The sequence below is a fragment of the Pinus tabuliformis genome, chromosome 3_1 (genome assembly GCF_031772625.1).
Source record: "Pinus tabuliformis cultivar Carrire ecotype Pingquan chromosome 3_1, CPIR1, whole genome shotgun sequence".
NCBI lineage: Eukaryota > Viridiplantae > Streptophyta > Pinopsida > Pinales > Pinaceae > Pinus > Pinus tabuliformis.
Window position 1 is genome coordinate 807,198,644 of NC_142301.1, and position 22,630 is coordinate 807,221,273.

The 22,630-nt window shown below is 39.0% G+C and overlaps 1 pseudogene; it reads right to left on the minus strand.

The window, feature by feature from the left end:
* Nucleotides 1-4,879: 4,879 nt before the first annotated feature.
* LOC149189910 (heat shock 70 kDa protein, mitochondrial-like) lies at nucleotides 4,880-22,269 on the minus strand (annotated as a pseudogene).
* Between the last annotated feature and the right edge of the window lie 361 nt (nucleotides 22,270-22,630).

Consider the following 22,630-nt stretch of genomic DNA (forward strand, 5'->3'; position numbering starts at 1 on the left):
TTTCTTTCTAATTTAAATTTTTAACGTTCTTGTGTGTTTTTACATAGTGTTATAAATACATCAAGGACTATGAAGACCAACCATAACTACATTCTTCAACACTCCCTCTAAGCTAAGGAGGTATTCATAATTGTTGAAAATGCAGCAAGAAAATCTAGTTTTGACTTCGCCTTGGTCAAACTAGATTAAAAAATTGAATTTCAATTTCAGCAGAATACTTGGAGGTATTTAATTGAAGTGGCATGGCTCTTGTCACTCATTTAACTTGGTAAATTCGAGTTGGAGACACTTGAGTTTAGTTCTACATGATTGATTGCTAATTTGGAGCAATCTGTTTCAGTTAATTTGAGTTATTGTCAATTTAACTAGTTCTAACTCTCAGAAGAACTAGTGGAGGTCAAGGTGTGGGTGTGTAACTTTAACCATACTAAGTGATCAACTAGTTAATTGATCAATCATCCCATAATAATTGTTGCATGCAAAGAATTCGGGTTACCCAATTGAGATTGGAGTTCAAGGGCAGTGTACTATCAGTTGTAAACTATTCCATGTTTTACAAGTGGTACATACAGTCAGAGGATTGACCTATGGTAATTGCACAATACCTTGGTGTGAAATTCCTAAATAATAAGGTCAATTTCCCAAGGAAATATCACAAGGAAATAGGACCTTGGAGGTTTGAAAAATTGGCTAAGTGTTGTTCCAAGATTAGTTAGTCAAGCAGAGGATGGAAGATAAAGGTGCGGGTTGTGCTCAAGCTTGAGAAAGCATATTGTATTCATCCAGATTCTTTGATTAATGTAATACATATAGTAAGGGGTTTTGAGTAGTTGCTTTCCCCTAGATAAATATATGTGTATGTGTGATATTTCCTTTTTCATGTCAATGATTCTTGTTTTAGATGGTGAATTAACTTCCACAGATCAGTAGAGTAGCTTCAAGTCTTGTGATTTAGTAAATTTCATGAGCAGTTTGGAATCTACACATTAATTTCTACATGGTATCAGAGTTGGAATCATTGTAGAGCAAAGATTTCAAAGTTGTCATTGTAGGATATTTGAATTTGCAGATCAGGTTGCAGGTTCTTCAGGAATGAGAAGATGGTTTTCAATAGACTAAGGCTCAAGGATTCCCTTGAGGGAAGCTCAAATTATGTTACATGGAAGGATCAGATCGAGGAAGTATTGGAGGATAATGGGTTCAAGGAATTCATTGATAATGATATTTTGAAACCAGCGTAGTTGATGCTTATAATCTAGAAGATTGGAAGAAGTGTGGTGTTAAGGAGAGGAGGATCATATTGGAGGGAGTATGAGACCATATTGTCTCTAATCTCCACAGGAAAGAGACTCCAAATGCAATGTGGAAAGTGTTGACATATTTTCTTCAAAATAGTAGTGACCACAGGAAATTGGCACTTAAGGACAAGCTTCAAAATACAAAGATGCAGAGGAATGAGACCATTTCACAATACATGAGAAGGTACACACAGTGTTGTGATGAACTTAGTCAAGTTGGTGTTACTATAGCAGAGGATGATTTGGTGAACCTAGCCCTTATAGGCCTTCCCAAGTGTTGGCACAACTACCAAGATTTTGTGAAGGGGAGGGAGAAGATACCAAATTGGGAACACTTGTGGTCTGATTTGGTACAAGAGGAGATAAGGCGAAGCACCAAAGACAAGACCTCATCTAAGGGAGAGGATGAGGAGAATTGTGCCTTGGCTAGGAAGGAAAATAAATGGAAGGGGAAGAAATCCCAATCCAAAGAAGACTCAAGTCAAGGGAGCAAGAAGAAAGAGTTGTCCAGAATCAAGTGCTTTCACTGTCATGAATTCAGGCACTATGAAACGAAGTGTCCACACAAGAAATCGAGCAGGAAGACCTAGGAGGAGTAGTGGCTGAAGCCTTGGCTTCACAATTCGAACTTGATTTTACGCTCATTACATACATGGCAAGCACAGTGATGGGTAGTGTGTGGTATCTCGACAGTCGTGCCTCATTCCACATGACGAGAAACAAAGAATTTTTCAGTGACTTGGAGGAGAAGGATCTCCATATGCAAATTGAGATGGGATATAATGGAAGGTATAACGTAACTGATATTGGTACAATTACTTTTCATAGGGATTATGGATCCCCTCTTAAGCTCAAGGATGTGATGTTTGTACCGGGTTTGAAGAAGAATCTAGTTTCCATAACAATGTTGGAGGATTATGGCTACGATGTGATATTCAGCAAAGGGAAGGCCTTCTTGAGACATATCGACAAGGGACAAGTGAAGAAAATATTGGTTTGAGTTAAGAATATTTGCAAATTAGATGTGGATGACTATGTAGCATTGAGCACAAAAGAAGAGAAGGTGCAGAAACGATATGTCGATAGATTATGGCATAAAATACTTGGCCATTTGCATCATGGAGCTTTGAAGATCATGCAACAGATTTCTACAGGCCTTCCCAATGGAGCACTACAGCAGTAGGATACATACAAAGGGTGTATGTTGGGGAAGTACACAAAATCCACCTTTAATGATCAGGACAGCACGGCGTATGTAGTCCTTGAAAGGATCCACTCTGATGTCTATGGACCTTTCTCGATAGCCTCCACTGTCAAGCACATGTATTATGTTATATTTGTAGATGATTTCTCATGGAAGTGTTGGATCTACTTCATGCAGAAGAAAGACCAGACATTCTCTAAATTTGTTGAGTTTAAAGCACTTGTTGAGAAAGAGACTAGTAAGAAAGTGAAGGATCTCAGGAGAGATAATGGTGGTGAGTACGTGTTGAATGAGTTTAAAAATCTATGTGTAAAGGAAGGCATTCGATGGGAGTTGATAGCATCCCATAACCCACAACAGAATGGGGTGGATGAGAAGAAGAACAGAAGTATTGTGGAAGCAGCATCGGTGATGTTGCATGACCAAAGCCTACGTTCATACTTGTGGATTGAAGCATGCAACACAGTGGTCTATTTTCATAATAGGAATCCTCACAGAATTCTTGGCATGAGTACCCTAGAGGAAACTTTTTCAAGGAAGAAACTAGATGGGTCATACTTCAGGATCTTTGGATCATTAGTTTATTGTCATGTCTCCAAGGAAGCAAGGAAAATGCTAGATTCAACAGCGAAGTTGGGCATATTTGTGGGGTACAAAATACATCTCACCACTATGATGTGTATTTTCCATCCCTGAGGATGAAAGTGGTCATATGGGATGTGAAATTTGATGAGGAGAAGGACATGAGGTGTTCTCTTGAGAGGGAACTTCATTTGTAGCTTGATTAGGAGCTTTTGGCTCCAAAGGAAGAACCTTGGGAAGTTGTGGAGCACCCACAAGAAGAGGAACAGAGAGTGGAGTCATCCACTCAAGCATAGACTTCTAGAGAAGAAAGGGAGTGAACCAGGGAAGCTGACAGATTATTTCAAGATGTTAGAGAGAATGTGGGAGCACCCACATCACAACACAAGTAGAGGAGGTCATTGGATCGGTACAATGGATACATGGCTCTGATGAGTGAGATGGTAGAGATAGAGCCATCCTCATTCGAGGAAGATGTAGAGTACTCAATATGGGTTGATGATATGGTAGAGGAATATGATTCCATTGTCAGAAACAATGTTTGGGAAGTGATCCCAAGACCGACAGACAAATCATTGGTTAGTTTGACATGGCTTTACAAGGTAAATCATGCAACATATGGGAGCATAGAGAAACAAAAGGCCATTTTTGTGGGCAAGGGGTTATCTCAGGTGGAGGGAATTGATTATGAGTATACATTTTCTCTAGTAGCAAGGTACTCATCCATCAGGTCAATTCTATCATTGTCAGCGTAGATGGGGTGGAAGATCCACCAAATGGATGTGAAGACAACATTCCTCAATGGAGTTATTGAGGAGGAGGTGTATATTGAGCAACTAGAGGGGTTTGAGACCTTTGACAGAGAGTCATATGTGTGAATACTCAAGCGAGCATTGTATGGACTCAAGCAAGCACCCCTTTCTTGGTATACTAGGATCGATCGCTATCTCACTAGTTTAGGCTTCACCAAAAGTGAAGCATACGAAAAGCTTTATCACATTGTGGTAGAACATAAACTAGCAATTGTACCAAATGTTGCAAAGGAAACATTTTAAGGCATAAATCAAGAAGAATAACATGAGCTTGAACACCTACTAATCCTACCTTAAATGACCACTATGTCGCAAAAATGAAACCTTGAAGCACTTGTTCTAGTTTTGAAAATATGCTCATTTAAGGTTTTCCCCTCCTTGCTCTCATATAATATTCCCTTGAAGAATTCTGTAATGGGAGATTATATCCCCCTTGGCCATAGATTTTCACACAACACGGTACTAGATTAGAATTGGTATCTTATATCTTTGGAACACAACAAAGATATGTGTATCAACTGGTTTTTAGCGTACTGTCGATGTACTTAACAAGAGGGGTCTCTCATTTGTGCACATTTGAGTCTGCATATCCAAGTGAAAATGTGGAGGGGGGGATGGAAATAATCCACCTACATGAGTTAATGGGCTACTAGATAATGCACAATGAACAAAGTGCCACCTCAAGGATATTCTCTTGCACACTACGCACTCTCAACCTTCAAGAAATGACATTAACATAAAGAAAGTCAAGTTGTAAGAGAGTGTCAAGAGAAGAAAAGGCATTGACCCCCAATAAGAACCCCAAAGTGGTCTCTCACTTTGACAAATTTCCTACTATTCCTCTGGCCATCATGATGAACCCACACATGACAATTATGGATAGTTGATACTAAGCCCACAACTAAAGGTTTGGGGCCTCCTCCCAAGGATGAAGACTCTCCTCCTTGAATGGGTTTAATTCTTGCAACATCATGGTCTATCCACTAAGTTTGACCATCTGCATCAGTTGAGAATATATGACTCTTATTCATTGGGATTGTTGTATTTTTCTTATTAACCTAGTGAAAACCCCGCCAAGTGTTTCTAATCCAAGAGAAAGAGGAGTCACATCCAGTAAAAGCAGTTCCTTTACATTAGCCCGCAAAATTCCACTTTGGATGGCAACACCCATTGTTATAGCCTCGTCTAGATTAACATGTTTACTTGGCGTCTTTCCAAAAATATCAACAACAATCTCTTGAACCCTTGGCACCCGGTACATTCCTCCCATAAGAATAACTTCATCCACTTCCAATGTCATAATCCCTGCTTTTTTTGGACAATTCTTGCAAGGGATTCTTGTTCTCTCGATTAAGTGATTTGCTAAGATTTCAAACTTTAAACAAGTTAATGTCACATTCAAATGCTTTGTACCAGATGCATCTTCCGTGATAAATGGTAGATTAATCTGTCTTAGAAGAAGATGACAACTCCACCTTCGGTTTCTCTACAGCCTCTTGAAGCCTTTGTAAGGCTAGCTTATCCTAGGATAAGTCATTTTTTGTCTTTTTGAACTCACCAACTAAATACTAGAGCAGAGCATTATCAAAATCCTCACCACCAAAAAAATATCACCATTTTTGGCCTTGACCTGCAATAAAAAGCTAACAAGGTTACAATAATTTGCGTGATAAAGTAGAGAATGAGAAGAAATAAATAATCAATGTAAAATAACCTAACATCTCAAGGGAAGGAACATGCCTCGAATACACCATTGGATATTTCAAGCATTGGTACATCGAAAGTACCCCCACCAAGATTAAACACAACAACTAGGCCCTCCTTCTCATTCATGCCATAAGAAAGGGTTGTTGCAATAGGCTTATTGATAATTCTTTTGACATCCAATCCTGTAATTTTACTAACATCTTTCGTTGCTTGGTGCTAAGCATCATTAAAATAGGCAGGCATAGTAATGACTGCATTCGAGACAATCTTTCCAAGGTAACCCTCGACAGTTTCTTTCCTAGGTCAAGAAAACCTAGGTGTAGAGATGCATGTAAACCAATGCACAATGTAGAAGTGAAGAGCTACGGTGAAAACAAATGGAAAAATAGAACACGTGTCTTACATGTTGTAGCATCGGATGTGCACTAGACATGAAAATTGGTGGAGAGGCTAAAGCACATGAGATCTCCAATACCCATAAATGGTTTGGGGAAATTCTACCCGGTGACGGAGATATTAAATAACTAATATTTTTAATGGGTTCCTAAGTCTAAACTTAGGAAAATAAAAATATTATTGGGTATTAATATAAAACTAGGTTAGAAGGTTCTAAATGACATGAATCAAGCCAAATCTAATCTTAGCCATTGATTAGAGATGTAATTTCGGTCGTTGAAGACTCAACAAAAAAAGTATAAGAGGAGGCTTGAGGGTCAGTTGGAGATAACCAAAGTGATCAGTCAGTTCAATTTTTTAGAGTGGGGTTTGATAAGAGAAATCAAACCAATGATAAGTTGCAGCGAGGGGCAGTGAGTGCATAATGGAGAGGTAGAGCTAGGGTCGGAAGACCAATGCAGAGGCAGAGAGGCAGATGCAGAGGCTAGCAGTGACTGCACATAGGGCCTACATGAGTGATGCAGAGGTTGCAGAAGTGATGTAGAGGGCTAGAGAGGCTACGCAGAGTCTCAAAGGGCTGACGCAGAAGCTAGGAGGGTTGGCGCAGTGCCTCAGAGAGGCACTGGAGAGGGTTTCGTGGAGCAGACTTTCAGAATATCTGCTTCCGAAGAGAGGTATTACTACCAAATTATTTTCTTTGTAGGGTGAGCCAGTTTAGCACCCAGTTGTACTCAGAAAAGTTACATAATAATAAAACCCTCAGAATTGTTGCACTGGTTTTTCCGCATTGGGTTTTTCTGGGGACGATTGTCCAAAAATAACTATGTCCCTTGTGTGTTTGTCTATTTCTTTGAATCATTGATCTGTAGATGGTTGAGACTGAATTGTGTTTATTTCAGTATTTATATGGTTAAATAACTTGTTCAGTAACTAACAAGTAGGATAAATAAACCAGATAGTGCATAAAATTTTCTAACGAGTTAGACTTAGAAATTTCAACATGGTATTAGAGCATTGCAGATCACAAGAGAGCTAAAGGCACCAGCTGAATCAGACAATTTGTAGTAGAAACAATTGTCTCGAGCGACAGATGTTGTTCCTAAGAAGAAAGTATTAGAGAAGGGGTGACACAGAGGGCCTACGTCATCAGTTTGAGCCAGAGAAGGGGCCAGCGCAAAAGCAGTGAGAGGCAGAAGAGGCTCACGAAGAGCCACGTCATCCTGCTTAGCCAAGTAGGAGTGACGTAGTTGGCTAGTGGAGCACTTAAGCCATTGTTGGGATTGCGCAGAGCATAGAGGCTCAGTTCTTTAGCTACTGGGGCATAGGAAGTTGTGGGCAGATTGTGGAGTGTGAAGCTGGTGGGTTGTTGTTACTGTTGAGGCAAAATAGTACCTAACGGGATAGAACCAAAGGTAGAAGGGAGTCGCTACCTAGGTGGATTTCTAGCCAATAAATCCAAATCAGTGTTGTAGGAGCAAAGGGGATCAGAGAGGTGCGATTTGACTATTGGTAGGAGGATTTCCAGGAGGGAAATCGAGACTCAGATGGATTCTAGCACAAAACTTCCAAGAGGGAAGTAGAGACTCAGAGGGAGTTGAAGAGAGAACTTACAAGTGGGAAGTAGAGACTCAGAGGAGTCTAAAGGAAGAGTAGAGATGGCCATGAACAGACTGAGGGATCGGGACAAGCTGGACGGGGTGTCCAACTTTTTCATCTAGAAGGACAGGATCTTGTATTTTCTAGATAGACATCTCATCAAGGCCTTTGCCTTGAGAGCCGTGGCTATCCCAGTCGACCCAGCTGATAATGAAAAGTATGAGGATGCGATGGCCAAGGAAAAGTGCATAATCCTTGATGGGGTCAAGGATCATGTAGTTCAACATATTGCTGAGAAGAATATGGCAAAGGAGATGTGGGACACCTTAACGATATTGTATCAAGGCACTTCCATGCAGAGGAAGATGCTACTAGAGAATCAGATGTGGTCGTATCAGATGTAGAAGGGGGAGTAGGTAGATCACTTCCTCAGCGGGTTGTAGGAGATTCGGGACCAACTGATTTCCATAAGGGCCGCGCTTGATCAGGAGTTAATGGTGAGGACCGCCGTGAACATAGTCTATGAGGAGTGGGAGACATTCATCAAAAGAATTTTGGGTAGAGCAAATCTTCCAGATTGGGAATAATTGTGGGTAGCTCTTTGCCAAGAAGAGATCAGATAGCTGACCAAGGCAGGAAGTAGTGGAAAAGGAGCTCGGGTCAAGAAAGAGTAGGAAGAGGATGTGGCTCTGGCATCCACGGGACAACAAGGGAAGAGAAAGAAAAAGGACCTCTCCAATATTATGTGCTTCAACTATGGGGATATGGGCCATTATGCAACCCAGTGTCCTAGGAAGAAGAATAAGTGAGAGGCATCTAACTCCAAGGCAGTCCCAGCGAAGGCAGAAAAGGAGGTAGAGGATGATAACGATTGTGCCATGAGTGCTCATGTACCTATAGAGAAGAGGTGGGGAGACATCAAGCTATAATCAGGAGGACTACAAGAGATGTGGGGCAGGATCCTTGAGGTACCCAAACTCTTCGATCATATCCTGCTATGGGAGCTCCAAAGTGACAGCAGCAGGATGACGGATGTCGGTAGAAGCGGATATGGATGGAGTAGCAAAGAGTGCTAGAGTGTAGTAGTCCCTGACAACGCAGAGAGGGTTGCAACAGTGCAAGAAGGTACAAAGGTGTTTGATCCAAAAATGGATCATGGATAAACCTATAAGTATAAAAGACTTCATATAAGAGGTAAAAGGTGCCAAATGGCACAAATCCTTTGTAAATCAGAGGAAAATGAAAATTGCATGCTGCTCTCGGAAATAGTCTCATTGCAAAGATCTCCTCATTCTGAATCCAATGCAACTTGAATGGGCGAAAATGGACTTCAAATGAACAAGTTATCATAAAAATAAGTTCCCTTTTGTTCTTTGGGAAAGAGGCAAAAATTTGAAGAAATAAGGCCTATCGGAGGCTTAAGTCAACAATAAACAGGAGCCGTTGGATCTGGCCGATCAACAGTCCAGATCTGATCAGTGAATTGCAATCAGAGGCATAACATGCGATGGGACCGGGCCGATGCAATACCGCGATCGCGGATATCGGCGGATCGCAATCGATGTTGGCATAGACCATACTATATGGAAAGGCCTCAGGCTTATGCGATATGCGATTGTGACAAATCGCATCGCAATACTGCATCAGTGCATTACAAGGAGCGAGCTATATATACATATATATGTGATGCGATGAAACTAGACCCCAAAGGTTTCTAAATGCAACTATTTATTATTTCAAGTTCGATAAAGCCATTTTTTCAGGATTTTTCCATATTTTAATGTATTTTTAAAATACGAAGGGAAACCTTGGACAGGCCATTTGCGACTTGCAACAGCGACTTGCAGGCAGACCCGATAGTGTTATAAAGTACATTTATGGAGATTTTAAGTCCGGGGAACAGTGTTCTCTGCGGATTTTTCCTGTGCTGGTATATTTACTTATCTAAGCCTAGAATGCCAATATTGGGGGATTTCAAGCGTTTATTGCCCCTTCCGTTACATAATAGGTGGCATCCATCCCTAAGGGCATTTAGCAATGATTGCTAACGCTCAGAGAAGGGATTTGAGCGGACCATGGCTGGAAGACAAAGAGCCCGAAAGGGAAAATGAACCAACAGTGCCGATTTGGCTTAAAAGCTACAAAACGATAGAGATAGTAGTTGATTTGTAAGTTGTTGAGTTGTTGTTGGTTTTTGAGGCTGTTGTTGGGGTTTTGTTGCTGAAAGTGAAGCCAAAGCAGGAAGTTGAGGTGAAGGAGGCAACGCAGAAGTAAAAAGGCAGCCGAGGGAGTCACTTGGAAGTCAAGTGAAAAGCCAAGAGAGTTGTAAACTGATAGAGGGCAGAAAGAATCCAGAGCCGAAGAGCCAGAGCTAGAGCGAGAGCTAAAGAGCCAGAGTTATAGCCAAAGAGCCAGAGCCAAGAGCGAAGAGCCAGAGCTTCAAGAGCTAGGGAATAACATGGTGTTTGAACCCACTGTTTCTGGGTCAAACAGTAGGGGTTAAGCCAAGAGCTTGTAAAAAAAAATACTTATACCATAATCCCAGAGAGCCTAGTTGAGTTGACTAGAGCTCACAGAGATGTAGACCAAGAGTTGTGGGTGAACTCCTAATTAAATTGTTGTTTCTGTGTATTTTTTATTGCTGCATTGTTCATTGTTATATGCATTTATATATCAGTTTAAGCACAACAAAAGAAATTAAAGCTTATAATAAGTTAAAATCAATACAAGTCTACACCCATATTTTCAATCATTTCTTAATTTTGCATTGGTTAATCATTAAGAATTGGGAAAATTTAAAGCTTTGGAAGTGGGAGAGGTTCTTTAAGTTAGACAAGAAGCCTAAGTGCCCCATTTTCAAATCAGGCGGTATCAGAGCCTAAGTTTAGTTAACCCCACCTTCAAAGAAGGTTATATCAGCATGCTTGATTGACAAAAGCAAAGGCTGCTTGTCTGAAAGGTGTTTGAACAGCAAGAGGTTGATTGTATGCTTGTTTTGCAAACTGACTATTTTCTGAGTTTGCAGAGGTAAAGGGAAAGTTGTTGCTAGCTCAGTCCAAGAAGGACAATAGGAAGAAGGGTTGAAGGGATTATTCTATCCCAAGGACCTCAAGGCAATCCAAAGCACAAGAGGTTTGTCGCAAAAGGTTGTTGAATAAGCTCTTTATTTATTTTGTTGAAGTTTTTTTTTGTTCATTGACATAATGACAACTTCTACAAGTGGGTCCTCAAATTCTGTGTTCTTCACAAGATTCTTTGATGAAGACATGAAGCAATAATTTTCCACCATGATGGATATGGTGAGAGAAATGTATGAGGATGGAAGGAAGAGCAGCAAACTTAGAGAGCAGTTGAATTCCATGAAGGAAGAGAAGCAATTTCTTTCTGACAAATTACAGGAAATGGAGAGGCAACTTCATATTGCAAATATGAACCTGAAGAGGATGCATGAGTTGGAAACAAAGATCTTTGTTGCCCAAGAAGCCTTGGTCAAGTATTAGCTTGAAGAAGAGGTAAACCATTCCAGTTTGTCTTCAAATTCCTCTAAGGATGCTTATATTGGTTCTTTTGAAAAACATACTAGAGGCATAGGTTCCAAGCTAATGTCCAAGATGGGCTATGAAGAAAAGGGCTTGGGAAAGCATGCACAAGGTATTGTTGAACCAATCATGGTTGAGGAAAGGCCTAAGTATTTTGGTCTTGGATATGGACAAGATTATGGAGAAAGTTCCAAACCTACCATGAAAGCCATTGAAACAACTCCAAGAAGGGGTTGCATTACAGAGTGTGAAGATTGTATTCAGGAAGAATGCAATAGCTTGAAACATCATTTGTAGGATGCAGGTGTTCAAAAGCACACACTTGAACCAGAGAGTTGGGGAGACTCCAACAGCCTTGAAGAGATTGATGGTGTTCCAAAGGGGGCCACTTCTTTATTTGATTCACCTCCTCAAGAAGGCAATAAAGGTGAAAGAGAAAGGTATAAATCTGGTTCTAAACACATGCCTTTTGATTGTGCAAAGCATGATAAATTTCCACATATGTATGGGAAAAGAATTGCATGTTCCTTTTGTGGGTTGGATAACCATAATGTTTCTAGATGTTGGAAGAGAATGGCCACATACAGGAAAATTTTGAAGGAAAAGAAGCAAGAAGCCAAAGGTCCATTGGACAAGGCAAATCATGCTATTAAGAGGATGCACGTGCAGTGCACTTACTACCATAAGCAAGGACATCTTGCTGCAAAATGTTGGACTCTGAATCCAGCAATGCTTCCACAAAAGTTGAAGAAAGTGGAAAGAGAAGTTGGCAGAAATGGAAGTGAAGATTCCATGAATGATGTGTCTCAAAATGATTCACATGATGATGCTGATGTGCAGACAAAGGTAGTACCTTTGAAATGGATTGGTAAGGAACGGTTAGAGTTCTTATCCGATTGAGATTGCATGTCTATTGATGCATCTACATTATATTTCATTTCGGCTTCGGAAGTACAGTGTGCTTAAGTGAAAGTTGAAGGATGAAATGCATGCATGAGCATGAGATGCATGAACACAGGGATGTTGATGATTTCCTTGTTTTTGAATATGTATGTGTAATTAACTTGCAGGGTTGATTGCTTTGACATGCATGTGATGCCATGTTGACTTGGGAGAAGTTAACGTGGTCTCCAAATGGAGATAATGATGAAGTGTTTCATCTTTTGAAAAAGAGTCCTAATGGTCTTTTTCTACATGCTTGACTTGAAGGGTCATTTGTTTAAAGACATGTTTTGTGGGCTTGTTACCTAGTCCATCATTTCTATGCAGATGTAAGACATGGAGGTGTTCACAAGATGTGAAGTATGTTTCCTTGTTGAAGCAGGAATTTATTCCATCCAATTGTTGTCTGTATTTCTGTTGTTGTTAACAATTGTTGTTGACATCTTGTCAAACCGGTACAAATGAAAGTTTTGTGAAGCAGGTGTACTTCACATTTGTTGAGCCACCTTGGATCAATGATCAAGGTAGAGAAGATCAAACTACCTTCCATGACCATTTCAGCAAGAGTCTTGCAGGAAGGCAAGGAGGAAGACAATTCTTCCCAAGAAGACCAGCCCATCCAAGAAGAGAAGTGGTTAGAAACTATTGGTTCAGAGGCACTATGCAAAGGCAAGTGTAGGGAGGCTGAAAGAAGAGGGTGAGTTACTCTTATTTACTATTCAGTTCAGTATATCAATCTTTTGGAGACCAAAGTTCTCTTAGTGGGAAGGCGTGATCCAAAAATGGATCCTAGATAAACCTCTAAGTCTAAAAGACTTCATATAAGAGGTAAAAGGTGCCAAATGGCACAAATCCTTTTTAAATCAGAAGAAAATGAAAATCATAGGCTACTCTCATAAATAGTCTCATTGTAGAGATCTCCTCATAATCCAACACAACTGGAATGGGCGAAAACGGACTTCAGATGAAGAAGTTATCATAAAAAGAAGTTCTTTTTTGTTCTTTGGGAAAGAGGCAAAAATCTGAAGAAATAAAGCCTATCGAAGGCTTAAGTCAACAATAAACAGGATCCGTCGGATCTAGCCGATCAATGGTCCAAATCCGATCAGTGAATTGCGATCGGCGGTGGCTAGCGGAGGCAATCGGAGGCATAACATGCGATGGGACCAAGCCAATGCAATACCACGATCGCCGATATAGGCGGATCGCAATTGATGTTAGCATAGACCATACTATAAGGAAAGGCATTCGGCTTATGCAATATGTGATTGCGACAAGTCGCATCATAATATCATGTCAATGCATTACAACGAGCGGGCTATATATACATATATATGTGATGCGATGAAACCAGACCCGAAAGGGTTTCTAAATGCCATTATATATTATTTCAAGTCTGATAAAGCCATTTTTTCAGGATTTTTCCATATTTTAATGTACTTTTAAAATACGAAGGGAAACCTTGGACAGGCCATTTGCGACTTGTGACAGCGACTTGCACGCAGACCCAATATTGTTATAAAGCGCATTTATGGAGATTTTAAGTCCAGGGAATAATGTTCTCTGTGGATTTTTCCCGTGTTGGTATATTTACCTATGTAAGCCGAGAATGCCAATATTGGGGGATTTCAAGTGTCGATTGCCCCTTCCATTACAGAATAGGTGGCATCCATCCTTGAGGGTGTTTAGCAATGATTGTTAACACTCAAAGAAGGGATTTGAGCAGACTTTGGCTGGAAGACAGAGAGCCCAAAAGGGAAAATGAACCAACAACGCCGAGTTGGCTTAAAATCCATAGAACGACAGAGACAGTAGTTGATTTGCAGGCTGCTGAGTTGTTGTTGGTTGCTGAGTCTGTTATTGGGGTTTTGTTGCTAAAAGTGAAGCCAAAGCAGGAAGCTAAGGCGAAGGAGGCAATACAAAAGCAAAAAGGCAGCCGAGGGAGTCACTTGGAAGTCAAGTGAAAAGCCAAGAGAGTTGTAAACTGATAGAGAGCAGAAAGAAGCCAGAGCAGAAGAGCTAGAGCCAGAGTCGAAGAGCCAGAGCCAGAGCCGAAGAGCCAGAGCCAGAGCCAAAGCTAGAGCCAAAGAGCCAGAGTCGGAGCCAAAGAGCCAGAGCCAGAGCCAAGAACCAGAGCTTCAAGAGCCAGGGAATAACATGGTGTATGAACCCACTATTTCTAGGTAAAACAGCAGGAGTTAAGCCAATAGCTTGTAAAAAAAAAAGACTTATACCAAATCCCAGAGAGCCTAGTTGAGTTTACTAGAGCTCATAGAGATGTAGCCCAAGAGTTGTGGGTGAACTCCTAATTAAATTGTTGTTTTTGTGTGATTGTTTATTGTTGCATTGTTCATTGTTATATGAATTTATATATCAGTTTAAGCACATCAACTTACAGCACAACAACAGAAATTAAAGCATATAATCAGTTAAAATCAATACAAGTATACACCCATATTTTCAATCATTTCTTAATTCCACATTGGTTAATCATTAAAACTTGGGAAAATTTAATTCTTTAGAAGTGGGAGAGGTTCTTGTAAGTTAGACAAGAAGCCTAAGTGCCCCATTTTCATATCAGTGTTTGCAACAGTACGAGAGGCACAAAGGTGTTGCAGGAGTGCAGAGGCAACAGAGGGAACATAGGATAGCGGCAGAGAGAGCTTCAACATCAGGAGGGTTTCTAGACTGACAAGGATGTCAGTAGTTGGGTAGATCAGTTACCATCATCTCAGTAACTGAGTTGCAGTGTAGTAGTAGCATTGGTAGTGCTATGGGAAGCACGATGCAGCATGATGAGAGAGGGTTGCAGTGTTGGGAGAAAGAACCAACAACAGCAGATGCAGAGGAGCTGTCATACAGATGTAGCAGTGGCAGTGGCAGAGCCATGGGTAGCAGTATAGGATGCAACACTGCAGAGGATGTTGGGTAGGAAGGCCAAACATCAGCACAGGTACCGATGTCGAATGATCAAAGAGATGCTCAGTGGTGGAGTATTATTAGAGCACAGTCCTCGCTAAGAGGGAGTGTTGATTTGGTGTAGCATCGAATGTGCTATGGCCATGAAATTTGGTGGAAAGACTAAAGCACATGATATCTCCAATACCCATAAATGGTTTGGGAAAATTCTACTCGGTGAAGGAGATATTAAATAATTAATATTTTTAATGGGTTCCTAAGTCTAAACTTAGGAAAATAAAAATATTAATGGGTATTAATATAAAACAGGTTTAGAAGGTTCTAAATGACATGGATCAAGCCAAATCTAATCTTAGCCATTGATTAGAGATGTAATCTCAGCTGTTGAAGACTTAACAGAAAAAGTATAAGAGGAGGCTTGAGGGTCAGTTGGAGATACACCAAAGTGATCAGTCAGTTCGATTTTCTACAGCGGGGCTTGCTAAGAGAAATTGAACCAGTGATTAGTTGCAGCGAGGGGCAGTGAGTGCATAACAAACAGGCAAAGATAGTGTCTGAAGGCCAGCGCAGAGGCAGAGAGGCAGACACAGAGCTAGAGGAAACCACAGAGAGGCTAGCAGTGACTATGCAGAGGGCCTACGTGAGTGACGCGGAGGGCTAGAGAGGCTACACAGAACCTCAAAGGGCTGATGCAAAGGGTTTTAGGCTGACGCAGAGGCCAGGAGGGCTGGCGCAATACCTTAGAGAGGCACTAGAGAGGGTTTCGTGGAGCATACTTTCAGAATATCTGCTTCTGAAGAGAGGTATTACTGCCAAATTATTTTCTCTGTAGGGTGAGCTAGTTTGACACCCAGTTGTACTCAGAAAAGATGCATAATAATAAAACCCTCAGAACTGTTGCACCAGTTATTCTGCATTGGGTCTTTCCAGGGCCGATTGTCCAAAAATAATGGTGTCCCTTGTGTGTTTGTCTATTTCTTTCATTTGTTGATTTGTACATGGTTGAGACTGCATTGTGTTTATTTCAGTATTTATATGGTTAAATAACTTGTTCAGTAATTAACAAGTAGGAGAAGTAAACCAGATAGTGCAGAAAATTTTCTAACGGGTTCGACCTAGAAATTTCAACATTTCATGTGATGAACAATCCTTTTCATAAAATAGTTATTTAGTTATTTTACTATTGTGAATTAATTGCCTTCATGAAAGGGATAATCCCACAAATCACCGGCATTCTAACAGAGTGAAAAAATAAGAATACTTTTACTCCATGTTTCACCATGTAATTTAGTGTTCACGACAACAAAAAGTGCAGACACCATTGTATGTTTAGTTGTCCATTCATGTTTTGAATTTGCAAGGTACTACCTACAACACTCACAGGCATGCCAAGCAAAGTCATGTTATTTGATTATATAAATATTTGAGAGGGTTTCAAGGAAAGCATAGTTATCTTGATTACCAATTATAACTGCTTTCTTTATATATGCTAAGGATGATATCAAGGCCAGAGTTGGTGGCTATGGAGTTTGAGTGGTTGAACAAATTCATTCCAAAGTCATTGGTCATGGAGTTTGAGGGGTTGAATAGATTCATTCCAGAATCCAAGGTTTTCCATTGAAAGGGACATTTCTAAAGTTTCCACTATGTTGGCACTGTAGGGAAGGAGTAATAGAACATAACTCAATGAACTCAGACCAAAGGAATAGTGGACTTACTACACCTCCTCTAGATATATATGTATGTCCATACATATATTCCTAGGAAAAAAATCTAACTTCTATTTCAAGCAAAAAAATAGCCACATTCCCTACGTGCAGTAAGCACCCTGAAATTCTACTCTACTCAGGCAATCAGAGAAAATTTGAAGCATAGAGACTTCTAATATCTAAGCTAAAATAACAATCCTAAACTCACAGTATGAGGGATACATTCAAAAAAATTAATCAAATAAGGTAAAGACCCTATGAACATTTCACATATCATGCATTACATCGGGCTATAAAAACTCAGAGAAGAGTCAAAAGCAATGTTTGAAATATTATAACAATAAACAAATTTAGAGAACATGTAAAGATCTCATTGTTACTGTCAAAGAGATGTCAAACTCTTCTTCCAAATTTCTAGTATCTCCCAAGATCCTCCAGCTAACTCCGACACCCTTTTGGACAAATCATCAACTTTCATATTAAACTCCCTGTAGATGTGTACATAGGAGTTGATAGAGAAAATTGGTTCTACAACTTGACTTGATCAAAAAGGGGTCTCAGGAATAGATTTTTCATACCTATCGATTCTATTACCTAGCCTATTACTAGTTTTGAATCACCCAACTCGTAAACGTGTGTAATACCCTGTTCAACTACCAACCTTAATAGGATTGCTAAGGCCTTTCACTCTACAATATTATTTAGAGAGGTAGATTACACCTCCTAGACTAGCTCTCTTATGCAATTTAGAGAGGTAGATTCAGTGTTGCAAACTTCATGTCAACAAAAATAAGCTGAGGGTTGAAAAAGAAAATATTCGTAACATTAGGAAAATATCCCAAAATATCAGTAAAATTAGAAAAATACATAAATATTAAAAAATACAAAAAATATTAAAAAAATACAACAGGCAAGTGATATTTTCAATTGTCTCACAAGAATATCGCTATATTTTCAAGTGACATTATTGTTGCCATGAAAAAATAAAAAATCACAATAATATCATGATGTTTGCAACACTAGATTACACCTCCACCACCACATAATCTAGGAGTACCTTGGAAGAACCAACAAAGAAAGGCCACGGATAAGTTTTATCAACCTCGAAATTGAAACCCACCTTGTAAATTTAACCTTTGGAGTCATTGTTATGCCTTCATATAGGTATTTTATTTGATGATGTACCTGAAAAGGAGGGATCTCCTTGTCTACAAAATTGATATTCCTTCTTTCTTGTCCAATTGGCCCTAAAAGCAATCAGGGGAAATGATCTGTGTTCTTTGAGTTCTCTATCATCAAACATTCCAACAAGGAAGCCTCCTACCAAGTACCCTACCCTCAAATAAGGGGAGAATAGCACCCCATACCTCCTAAGCAAAAATACAAATGAACCATCATGTGGTCTATTGTTTCCCCTTCACCTTTGCATAAATTGAACATTCCAAGACCCTACCTTGCCTTACTTTGTAGAACCTATCATGTCAAAACGTTATTCGTTAGGGCCAACCACATAAAATCTTGGATTTCATTGAAGATTTAACTTTCCAAATCTTCCCCATCACCAAGCTACTACAACTGCTTCATCATCAAAGATAGCCTTGTACCGCAAGCTAGCTATCAATAGTCATATGGCAGGATTGTTGGACCATACTAAGGTATCACCCTCCACCTTCAATTTGATAGAAATCTGAGCCAACCTATCAGTGTAATCCTTATGGGTCTGCATCTAAACCTTCCAATCCTAGAGACTAAGCATTCATCCATCCTTGTTGCCACTAGCCAGATATCAGTAACAGTTGGATTTTCAACATCAGCTAGTACTAGTCTGCCTTGTTCATTCAATGTATTTAACATGTGCTACAGGAGATGATGTTGCCCCACACATCCCATCCAAGGATCTATCCCCAATCTTACCTTCTCTTCATCCCACATTCTCCATGCAAGCCAATTCCCAATAGAGAAGGATAGGACTAGGGCTTTCCAGATAATCAAAGCATTAGATTTAATAAGTGTTTGGGCTCTGAATTCAATCTTCAAAAGTCAGTGGGTCAAGATATTTTTGCAATATAACATTATGCCAAAGACCTTCACTGTTGATGACCCTCTAGAGGCTCTTAGCAGCTAATGCTTTGTTGAACTGATGTATATTTTTAAACCCCACCCACCAACAGCCTTGATCTTGGTTATTTCTTCCAATTGATGAGAAATTCCATCTTTTTCTCTCCTTCCTGTCCACAAAAATTAAAAACAAATTTTTCTTATCTCTTCCAACATTCCAACAAGGATATAGGACATAGAGCAAAAATAAACAGGAATTGCTTCTAGAACATATTTTACAAAAGTCAACCTACCGCCTATAGACAACTACCTATTTCACGCTGCAGTAATCTTTGTCAACGTTTTGATAGAGCCAGATCCAGTATCCATACCCATAATAATTTTCCTTTAACATAGATCACAAGTGTTTCAAACCTTTACTGAAATGAGAATATTCTGGAAACTAATTTGTCTTGCCCATGGTGAGTATTCGAAGGAATTGATGATTTATATTCACTGATTTCCATACCTGTAGTTGTACAATACAACTCACCAGGAGAGTTGTACTAATTCCTCTTGCCCTTGGTTTGAAGTAATCAATTGATTATTTATGTTCACTTATTTCCATACCTATAGTTGTACAGTAAAAACAAAGAATTTATTTGTAATTTAGGGCCTCCCTTAGAGTACCATTTCCAAACAATGGAACATCATCTACAAAAAGAAAATGTGTTAAGGCCAAGACCCTCCCCATCTTAATCCATTTAATTGATCCACTCCTTCGATATTCATTTCAAAGTAGACAAGGAGATAAAGTGTAACCCTGTCTAAGAGCTCTGGATGGCTTTAAAAATCTTGTTTATCTATTTCGGGGAGTGTTCTAACTGTTCCAAAAACGTGTTCTTCCCATTCCATAAATCAATGTAACATAGGAAAAATATTAATTAACATCCTCTGACTCTCTGAACAAACTAGAAACTCCTGAATAATCCTTGTTTACAACCCTCAAGAAAGACGATAGAGGCCCTCTCCAAGACTCAAAGTGCTATGAAGAACATAATCGCTCACATGTGGCTCAAGCAAGGCGCATTGTCAAACTATGACACAAAAAGAAATTACTAAAACTTATTTTGTATGTTAAGCGAACACTTGTTTCAAATCTAGAACTTAAGATGTAATAACTATCAAGACAATTACCATGTTTCCTAAATAAAATAAGTCCTAGCTTGCATGCACAATTATAATATTCCCATGAAAATGATTACACGTGATCTTAATGGCATGCAAATCGCAATGACTAAATTATGAATATAGCCAGATTTATACATTAGAATTCTGCCAACTAGAGTTGATGTAGATACAACAATGATGAATGATTACACGTGTTGTAGAGCAAATCCCTAGAATTAAGTATACATTTCTTGATTACCACTCCAACATTCAAATGAAAGGTAATCAAAGCTAGTGCATAGTAGATTAGCTAGAAGAATAAACAAAAGTTGTCTTAGGCAGTCTTATGAGGTGCACTAGGATAGAATAAAGGATGATTGAAGCTTATGAAATGGAACTTGCATTCTAAAGAAAAACATCATTGCTTATTTCAATTTATGTGGAGTCACTACTCTAGCATTACATAGGACCAAAAGAATGTATACCACCCTGCTCAAAGGAATACATCCAATCATAAGGAGAATGTTAGTTTAAACAATTGTGGATATGTAGAATGAAGACTTTGGAAGTAGGGTAGAGTACTGAAGATTTACCATTCACATTAAGAATCATAAATATTATAGAAAAATCCCACAAAGGAGGACTGCAGATAATGCATCAAGGGTGTGTGTTAGTTAAAATTCAAGAATAGGATTTCAAAAAAAAATTAGAGGATGACAAAGCAAGGTGAGACAAGGGAAATATTGTATACATAATTCTTTTTGAGACCAAAGTTTTTTTGAACACAGAAAATGTTACTAACCTAATTCCAACCGCGATATTGAAGTCATCATCCAAAGATATCTTGATATATTTTTAAAAATCAAACTTTCTATTTGGAGCCAAGCGAGCCTGTACATTTCAAATAAATTAATATTTTAGAACAAATCAGATGCCTTACATGAATGAAGTGGGCTTTGACATGAACAAGATGAGAAGGAAAATATTATTTAAAGTGATCAAAACTTACAATGATGAAGCCATGTCGCAAGATCAAATAATCAATTTTAGTTACAGGATGACAGAATTGGCTAAAGAAGCATACCTACAAATCAAACAAAAGCTAATGTTAAATCAGATATTGATATTTATCAAGTAATGCAAATAGAAAACAAAGATATACCCTTAAAGATTGAGAAATTTGAATAACTTACAATCCATGTAAGAATCAATGTTCGGCTCTAGAAATTCATATGGCACTTTACAAATGAAGTTTCACTAAAGTAGAGAGGCATTCATGTGATGAAAAACCATTGGATCTTCAATGATGTTAGGGATTCACAAGGAAAAAAGCAGTTGGAACATCCACAAAACTATTAGTCAAAATATAGATGAGAGAGATTTGTTTCACTCTTTTTGAAGATGCGGATTGAACCCATTTTTGAAAACATTTACCAATTTTCCCTCTGTCAATATCACCCATGGAAACTGGAAGTTCAAAACTTTCAAGCTGAGCGGAGTGAAAGAACAGAACAATATTAATTGCCCATTTTGTTGTTTCTACTCCATTAGCAAAAGATTGTCTAGAAAATTTGAAACCATCCCTAGAATGACAAAAGAAACCGCCCCAACAAGACATGACCTGTGATTCTTAACAATTAACAACACTGGCCACATAAGGTCGGTATGGTATATGCAAGTGAAGGACAAAATGGGAGAATGTATTTTCCATGAAATTTTAACAAAACAGGAGAATGTATCTTGACCTCAAAAATCAATTCATTCTTTGTATGGCATATTTCAATCAATTACAAAGTCAAGCATCAATCAGTTGTAAAGAATCTCCAATACATCTCTGGCAGCAGTCTTCATGTTCTTCTGATATATACACGCTTGCTTCACTAGGTCTTTTCAAACCCAGAAGTTGTTTTAAGAAGCTCTGCTCATGAGTAAATAGGGAGCATCTTGGTAGGGTAAGTGTCATTGTTTGCAACAAAGGAAAACTTCTGAACAGGAAACCTATCAGAGCAATTTTCTTCTTATCAAATTTTGAAACTTTCATGCAAACCACTTTCAAACTATTGAGTGAAAGGGTTAAACTTAATGCCTCCAGGCTTACTGCGTGGTTCTGCAATCCAAACTTGGTATGATAAATCTCCCTATATAATAAAATTATGGTGTTCAAAACACTATTAACATGATACTAAAAGTAAGACAATTACTAACCTTAAAACATTTACTTTCTATTGAGAGTTCTTCAAGAGAGACCAAACTTTCCAGAACTGCAATAGAAGGTGCTTGTTTGCCAAGCTCATGAAGGTAAACTTTCTTCAGCGAGTTTGTAACAGAAAATAATTTAAATACATTAAGCTTTGCCATGGATAGATGTAGAGACCCACAAAACTTGAGCTCCAACGTTGACATCCTAGGACAATTATGAACTATGACATTTACCAACTTTGGGAAGTTCACTGTCACTAAGTTTTCACACTCAACCCTAGTGAAATCCATACACTAGAGATTGGTTGCACAAATTTTCATAATGCTTAGCCCTGTACAGCATTGAATTATCAAATTTTCAAGAAGAGGAAAGTTTTCTACAAAGTGCTAAAGTCTATCATCATTTGTATAAATGAATGATAGAGAACAGTTTAGAAGGCATCTAAAACCGCTGAAGTAGAGAGGCATTCGTCTGAAGAAAAACCACTGGAGCTTCAATGATGTTAGGGATTTGCAAGAA